Consider the following 8588-nt stretch of genomic DNA (forward strand, 5'->3'; position numbering starts at 1 on the left):
CGAGAGTGTACAGCGAGCGCAGATAGTGCACAACGCAGGAGATAGCAGGAGAGAGCGCAGAAGAAAGAAGGAGCGCGCGCGGGAGCCGGCGCAGCAAATAATGGACGCGGAATTGCGTTTCATCTAACGCGCTCAATTGGAAATGGCGCGTGCAGTTTTTGCGCGCCCGCTGGAGCTGCCGCCGCGTCGCGCGCGCTAAATACAGTTTTTTTTACGGCGCGGCGCTTGTATAGCGCGGGGAGATGTTCTAACTTGCCATTCTATGGAAGCATTCTGCGGGATCTGGACGCCCTGTTCATCGCTGCTGCCGGATCTGGACGCCCTGTTCATCGCTGCTGCCGTATCTGGCCGCTCCGGCTCTCATCAACGCTGCCCCGCGATGGAGAGAAGGTGGGAGGGTGTTGGTCACAGTGAGAGGAGTCCGGCGAGATTGAGAAGGGGAAGGCGGAGAGAAAAGGAAGTGGCTCGATCCACAGCCGCCGCGGGCGCCCAGCCCCCACTGCCGCCGGTGCCGCCCCACAACACCTCCGGCCCGTCCCCCACGGCCTTGCCTCGAACTGGTGCCCCATACCAGCATCTCTCGGGCCTCCCTGCCATTTAATGTATGCCACAGTTTGGACGCCGCCGTCTCCCTGTTCATTTTCAGATGTTGAACTGAACTATTCATTTTCAGGTTGGTGTATGCCACGGGAGGGCATTTTATTGTTACTTTTATAATGTCAAGCTACCAATCGTTCTCCATATATGCAGTTATACAGTACTACAACGTGAAACATCCTTGTTCATTTTCAGATGTTGAACTGAACTGTTTATGTCCCTAAATTCAACCATACCATGTGTAACTCATGATTGTGTTAGCATGTATAAAAAAATTCTTGATGATTAAATATTAATATGTAGGCACAGCGATAACTCATTGTAATTGTGTGGACCATCCGTTAGGTTAAAGACTCACTGACATCTTCTTTAATTGCAGGAATGTAGATTAGTAATCTTAAGGATTTTGTTCTACTGGTACTGAAGGTAGGAAATGGTATAAGTGGGATATTACTTGACGTGGAGTGGTCTCGCTTTTCTTCTGTAGATTATATGTCTTCTTTGGTTTTGAAAAAAATAAAGGACACGAGTATAAAAATAAATGTAAACCAGGATTTTGTGGTGGGCCTTTGTATAGAGTAAACTATAAATAAAACACGCACGTGGAGGGGTCTCACTTTCCTCTTGTAGATTATGTATGCCTCAACCTCTTCCATCTTCCATTACTAACACTTGTACATGTTGGTCCATGTAAATTAAAAATTTATGTTTCATGCTTACATATATAGTCCCTACCATTTTATTGTCAAAATGGAAGGACACGGCAACGCTCTTCTTCATGATCTAGTTCTTATTAGTACGCTGCACCCAGCAAAGCACCAGAATTTGTGACAAACCATATTGAAAAATCATCCAAGTTAACATGATCTTTACTGGACACACCTTATGCATGAGGGCTATTATGTCTCAATACTTTCAAATCTACTTTCATAGTACTTCTTGATCCATTTCTGTCCATATAACTATATCATGTATAATAGCTTATAAGATCTGTTGTTTTGCGTTCTTTGTAGTTCCTTATAGACTATACACATCTAACATCTTCTGTCTACAAGCTCATACATTGTCTTATGTATCATATGTTTGTACTTTGCCTCTTTAGTTTTTATATGATGAAAAAGAATCACTTCCGCTTATCCACTTTTTCATGATTCTTCAGTAGGGAAAGGATGTGATACTATATAGTGTTTATCAGGATCATGGCAGCCCTGTGGCAAAAGCTACCATTCTATCAATTGATCGGAGAGAGGTGGTAGGTGCACATGAGCTTGGCTCTGAATATTGTAAGGTTGTCATGAACTATGTAATTAAAAGAGATGTTATTCTTCCTCGTGGTGTTGGGAACATGACAACCATGGGGCAAGCTCAAGGGTGATGTATCGCTCGGCCTTACAAGCATGTAAGCTTAGGTTCACTTGCTAAATTTACGATGACTATCATGGTTGATTGCTTAATACTCTTTTTGCCTCTATGTGTGCAGTTAGAAGTGGACAAGTCAGTGGCAAATACAGCAATGCGACCACAAGCAAGCTGATGAGGTAATATACATCTTTCTGTTGGCTGAATATTTATATTGGTCGCTGAAAGTAAAAAAAAATCATTGGTTGCTCAATTTGTATACGTGATGTTTTGCTGTGATAGTAAAGCTTTAGGCCCTGTTTGGTAGCTTAGTTTTTTCTAAGTATTATAGGAATACTACAGTTTTCTAATTTACTACAGTTTTAATTACTGTGAGCTGTTTGACAACCCAAAAACTATGATATTTATAACTGTAGTATTGTCAAAACTGCAGTATTTTCTTTGTATTAAAAAACAACCCCTAATCTCTTTTTTTAAACCAAGCATGCGAAGAACATGAATCTGTACGTGCTGTCATGCTGCGGCCTTGCTCCTGGCTGCTGGGCATGTTTGGGGTTGCCAAACAGCTTAGGCCCCGTTTGATAGCAAAGCATTTTCTAAGCATTCTGAAAATACTACAGTTTTTTCACATACCATAGTTTTATTTACTGTTTTATTGGTTGGTATGTACCTTGTCATTCAGTTTTTGCATGCTCCTGTTCTTATGCACTCGTATGGTAAGGTAAGGATCGCCCAGCTAGCTGCCGAGAATAACGCACCAGAAATTTTAAAGAAGCCAGCTACACGTGTTTAGCTACATGTGCATGGCTGATTAGTTGAATGCAACGGCTAGCTAGGTGTTGTGCGAGGCATGTGTTTGCAGCGTTAATAGCTAGCCATCTAAACTTACAGTACTTTGCAGCTCACACATCGGAACATTGTTTTTAAGGCGTCCCTGAAGCGTCGCCTAGGCGTCAGAGTGCTCCCCCTCTGCTTTAGAAAATCGACCGCTTTGGGCGCCTAGGCGCCTAAAGCGTCCGCCTAGTCGTCGCCTAGGCGTCAACGCGCTCCCCCTCCCTAAAGCGGTAAGGCGTCGCCTTAAAAACCATGCATGGGAATACTATGTTTTTAATTACCATGGTTTTCTAAAAACTTTGTCGCCAAACTAGCCACTTTGAAAATACTTTGCATCCAAACGAGCCCATAGTATTTTTTAAAAACTGTAGTATTCTTATAGTACTTAGAAAAAACTGAGCTATCAAACAGGGCCTCAGTTTCCTGTTTCGCCATATATACTCCATTTAAAATTCAACCCTGGTTCCTAATTCGCCATGTATATTTTCTCATGGAAGATTTTTGGATGTGCAGGTCAACTAATTCTTGCTTGATATAATTATGTAGTATTCCTTGCTATGTCATACTCCCTCCGTCCCAAAATAAGTGTCTCAACTTTGTACTAGCTCTAGTACAAAGTTGTACTAGGCTTGAGACAGTTATTTTGGGACGGAGGGAGTAATATTTAATGTGTTAATTTAAAATCTGAAACAAGAGCTTTATTTTGAGTTTTCTGTCTATTGCAGGTTTCCCAAAGACAAGTTGGAGGTTTCGAAGATGTGGAAGACCTTCAATTTTGAGTGCTGCAATGATAATGTAATATGTTTATTTTTGAACCTGGAGACTAGCTCTGCCCATTTTGTAACAGCCATTGTATGGCCACTTTCCCTTTTGTGGCACAACTTCATTTTAGTTATGTGGCACATCTAGAAACATATATATGTACCCGTTGTATTTGCTTGTTATGTTTATCGGATGCAGATTAAGGTTTCCTGTGAGGCATATATGTAACTCTCATTGAAGTGTATGGATAAATTGTGTGATATGTCCTGATTGCCTAAAATATTATGAATAAATATTAAATTAGACATTGTGAATTCTTATTTAATTATATATATGCTGCCCAAATTTCTAGTGAAATCAATGTGATGACATAAAATTTGCCGGGTCAACAAGTTTGTACCGGTAGTTGCATTGCGTGTAATTAAAACTTCTTTGCCCTAACAAATTTGCTGGGAGAAAACTAACTGTCGGTAAATATGTAGGTCCCTTTCCTGTCGGGAGAAAACTAACTGTCGGTAAATATGTAGGTCCCGGCAGAAGTAATCCACGACAGCCATTCTCGAGACTTGTCCCGACAGTTTTATTGTCCTCACATCAGTGTTGTGGTGTAGTGCGCCTCCAGCCGCCCGCTGTTGGTGGGCAAGCCGCTGCTGTCCGCCGCTCCCTTCTTTCCTACCGCGCCTCTGTGCACACCCACCTTTGGCTCCTCCCTCGTGCGCGCTTTGGTGCACCATCGTTGCCCAGCTCGCCTTGCTCATGCCGCTTCACGGCTCCACTATTTTCCCCGTCACGCACCGCACCGTCCGGTCGCCCCCTTCGTCTGCTTCCGTGATTACCAGCGTGTGTCCCTACACAACGCCGCCCGTGCAACCCTGCCATGGATGGCCACCTCGACCAACGCCCTATGGATGCGCGCCCCATGCCTCCTCTCGTGTGGACCCCGACACAAGCGCCCTGCCAGCGAGCGAGCCCAAGCCACTGCCACTGCTGCTTCACCCGCGAGCCTCCGACTTTCCACCTCTTCTTTGCCTCCTTGTTGCTCCCCTCAGCCTCCCACAATCATCTACTGTCGGCCATCTTCATGGCCTTCACGAGCCCTAAGCCGCCACATTGTCCTACAATTTTCAAGCCCGCACCATCGCCGACCACCATAACTGCAGCTGGAACGACTAATACTCCTTCATCTTGTTGCCTTGACTGCTACTTCCTTGCTGCACCGCTCGTGCCTTGTCCCACTTGCTATTGCTACGATTTCTCTACTCAAGTGCGTATCCGACATCTTCGACCAAGAGTTGCCCCCTACCTCGTTTGACCTCCACCAAGTTGCTACCTCGTACGCATGTACTACCTTGTTGTTGACGACAAGTTCGACTACACGGCCTCTTCTTGGCCGAACAAGACATCCCCGAACGCATCTAAACCATGGAGACCCAAGACCGTAAAATACATATTCGGTTCACAAAGACCATCAAGTCCAAGACCCCCTAGAGTTCGATTACACACTAAACCACCAAACCTGGCGCCTTGTACCAATACTTACGGTTTACAACTATGAATGCGAGTACCACTACTTCCACTATGGCCGACAAGGACATCAAATTCGTCAAGTTCTTCTCGGAAACATGAACCACTACTTCCACGACGACTGTGTATACTACTTCTGTCGATGACTATCCGCTCCAAAAATTGCAAGCTGCAAAGGTAGAATCCTTAGACGGTTGCCCGTGGGCGAATGCACGTGTGATGTTTGCATGATATTCTTGTTTTTGCATCGTGTCCGAACTACATCATACATGTTCCTCATTTGTCATGTCACCCACACGTGGGACACCCGGTAGCCGAGATCACTCCTCGTCACCTTTGCATCACACGCTCACACCCACACTTAGCCTCTTTGCATAGGTATCACAATGAGTTGTCGCATTACGGGAACGTTATCGTCGCATCATTTCCGTTCTCACCGCTTTGGCACCCCCTTCTTTCCGCCATGGCGACAAATGTGCCATATCATATACTATGTCAACGTTTTCATAAAATTGCATCGAACTCAAATATGTCATCCTCATGCATGTTAAAAGCATTTAAAATATTATTTGCGTTAAAATTGCCTAAAAGACATGCTAAAAAGGTTTAATTCATATCTTAATAACCGTAGCTCCAAATTAACTGAACTACATATGTAACTTGATTAAAAAATGTGTAGAATAACAAGATGCACTTTATTTTCTTGTTTAATAAATATAAAATTATGTTTAGTACAGATCTGTACCAATTTTAAAATTTTCATACGGGGTTATTTCAGAAATACTATATGTTGTTTCCGGCCTCATTTAAAATGCCTAGATAGATAGTTTAATTATGCTTCACCTCTTGCATGATAACCAACATTTAGTTTGCCAAGTACCTAAACAATATTGAACTAAACAATTTGAACGTGGTGTTTCGTCAATATGCAACCCGTTGCATATTGAACTTCACTTAATTCCATGCCATGCATAATTAAATGGACATGCATCATACTTGTTTGTACATAATCTCATGAATATGTTGTGGTATTTACCATGTTATTTGTTTGTTTATTGATATGCTTCCACTCACTAGAGTTCCTAAAACATATTGGGGTGTGAGTATTTGTTCGACTATGCGTGTTCTTCTACTTCACAAACTCGATCTTCTTCCAAGAAGGATTTCAGGAAAGATGACCATTACCTTGTATACCACTACTATCTTTGATATGCTAGTTGTATCGTTTCTATCTCTATATCTTGCTACCTACCACTTGTGTGTCGAGTTTCCAAAATGACATGATAAGCCTCCAACCCTTCACATTCCTAGCAAACCATTGTATTGTTATGTTACCGCTTGCTCAATCCTTATTATAGCGTTGCTAGTTGCAAGTGTAGGTTGTTCCTATTGGAAATATGACCTAGAGGAAATATTAAAAGGGTTATTATCATATTTCCATGTTCATGATAAACATTTATTATCCATGCTAGAATTTTATTGACTGGAAACTTAGATACATGTGTGGATACATAAACAACAATGTGTCCCTAGTGAGCCTCTACTTGACTAGCTCATTGATAAAAGATGGTTAAGGTTTCCTAACCATAGACATGAATTGTCATTTGATAATGGGATCACATAATTAGGAGAATGATGCGATGGACAAGACCCAATCGTAAGCATAGAATTTGATCCTATCACTTAGTTAATTGCTACTACTTTCTTCATGTGAAGTATCCGTTCCTAGGACCATGAGATCATGCAACTCCGTGACACAGAGGAATTCCTTGTGTGCTATCAAACATCACTTCATAAATGGGTGATCATAAAAGTCCTCTACAGGTATCTCTGAGGGTGTTTGTTCGGTTGGCATAGATCGAGATTGGGATTTTTTACCTCGTGTGACGGAAAGGCATCTCTAGGCCCTCTTGGTAATACAACATCACAAGAAGCTTGCAAACAATGTTACTAAGGGATTAGTCATGGGATATTGTATTACAGGATGAGCAAAGAGACTAACCTGTAACAAGACTAAATTAGGTACGGATATACCAACGGCTGAATTTCGGGCAAGTAACATACCGCTGGACAAAGGGAACATCATACGTGATTGATTAAATCCTTGAGATCACAATTCGACCGATAAAGATCTTCGTGGAATACGTAGGAACCAATATGGGCATCTAGGTCCCATCCAGGTCCCACTATTGGTTATTGATCGGAGAGGTGTTTCGGTAATGTCTACATGATTCTCGAGCCCGTAGGGTCCACACGATTAACGTTCGATGATGTTAGAGTAGTATTGGGATATGCACATTGGTGACCAAATGTTGTTAGGAGTCCTGGATGAGATCCTGGACGTTATGAGGAGCTCCAGAATGGTCTGGAGGCAAAGATGTATATTTGTGAAGTCATATTTTGGTTACCGGGAAAGTTCCGTGTTTTGCCAGTATTGTACTAAGAAGCTTTCGAAAGGTTCCGAAGGGTTCGAGAGGAGTCCGGAAGGGTCCCCTCAGCTCCTAGTGTGCGGAAGGGCTATAGGGGGCGCACTAGCCTTATCAGGCCAGGGGCACTACTACTTGTGAGTTGCGTTGGAATTTCCCCAAAGAGGAGTGAATGATGGAGTATAGTAGAGATAAGTATTTCCCTTAGTTATGAAACCAAGGTTATCAATCCAGTGTGAGAACCAAGTGACAATATATATAAAAACCTGTAGAAAAACAACAAATACTTGCAACCCATAGCGTAGAGGGGTTGTCAATCCCTCAACTGCATTGAGATAGTTTAAATTGCAAAGGATTTGATAAATAGATCTAACTAAAACACAAAATAAAATAAATAAAATAAAATTGCAACAAGGTATTTTTTGTTTTAATAATAGACCTGGGGGGCATAGTTTTCACTAGAGGCTTCTCTCGAGAAAATAGCATGTGGTGGGTAAACTAATTACTGTTGGGCAATTGATAGAAAAGAGAATAATCACGATGATATCCAAGTCTATGATCATGTATATAGGCATCACCTCCACGATTTAGAACGATTCCTGCGTGCATCTACTACTATTACTCCACACATCGACGGCTATCCAACATGCATCTAGTGTATTAAGTTCATGAAAAAATGGAGTAATGCATTAAGAATGATGACATGATGTAGACAAGATAAACTCATGTATAAATAAACCCAATGTTGTTACCCTTAATAGCAACGATACATGCATGTCATGTCTCTTTCAGTCACTAAGATCGAGCACCGCAAGATCGAACCCATCACAAAGCACCTCTCCCTATGGCAAGATAAATCAATCTAGTTGGCCAAACTAAACCAATAAATCGGAGAAGAAATACAAGGCTATAACAATCATGCATAAAAAGAGTTCAAAGAAGACTCAAATAATATTCATGGATAGATCAAATCATAAACTCACAATTCATCGGATCCCAACAAACACACCGAAAAATAGTTACATCAAATAGATCCCTAAGAACCTAGAGGAGACCATTGTATTGAAGATAAAAAAGAGAGAAGAA

The 8588-nt window shown here is 42.0% G+C and overlaps 1 long non-coding RNA gene across 10 annotated transcripts; it reads left to right on the forward strand.

The window, feature by feature from the left end:
• The first annotated feature begins 243 nt into the window (after nucleotides 1–243).
• LOC123404824 lies at nucleotides 244–3814 on the forward strand. Of its 10 annotated transcripts, none has more exons than XR_006611928.1 (5): nucleotides 245–673; nucleotides 977–1023; nucleotides 1760–1996; nucleotides 2078–2135; nucleotides 3516–3814. It is a non-coding gene; the product is annotated as an uncharacterized LOC123404824 (long non-coding RNA). The 10 variants fall into 10 exon arrangements; XR_006611923.1 differs by having other exon boundaries at nucleotides 246–673; nucleotides 1757–1996; XR_006611922.1 differs by having other exon boundaries at nucleotides 244–673; nucleotides 977–1996.
• Nucleotides 3815–8588: the final 4774 nt, after the last annotated feature.

This window comes from Hordeum vulgare, chromosome 6H, assembly GCF_904849725.1.
Source record: "Hordeum vulgare subsp. vulgare chromosome 6H, MorexV3_pseudomolecules_assembly, whole genome shotgun sequence".
In the NCBI taxonomy this organism is placed as follows: Eukaryota; Viridiplantae; Streptophyta; class Magnoliopsida; order Poales; family Poaceae; genus Hordeum; species Hordeum vulgare.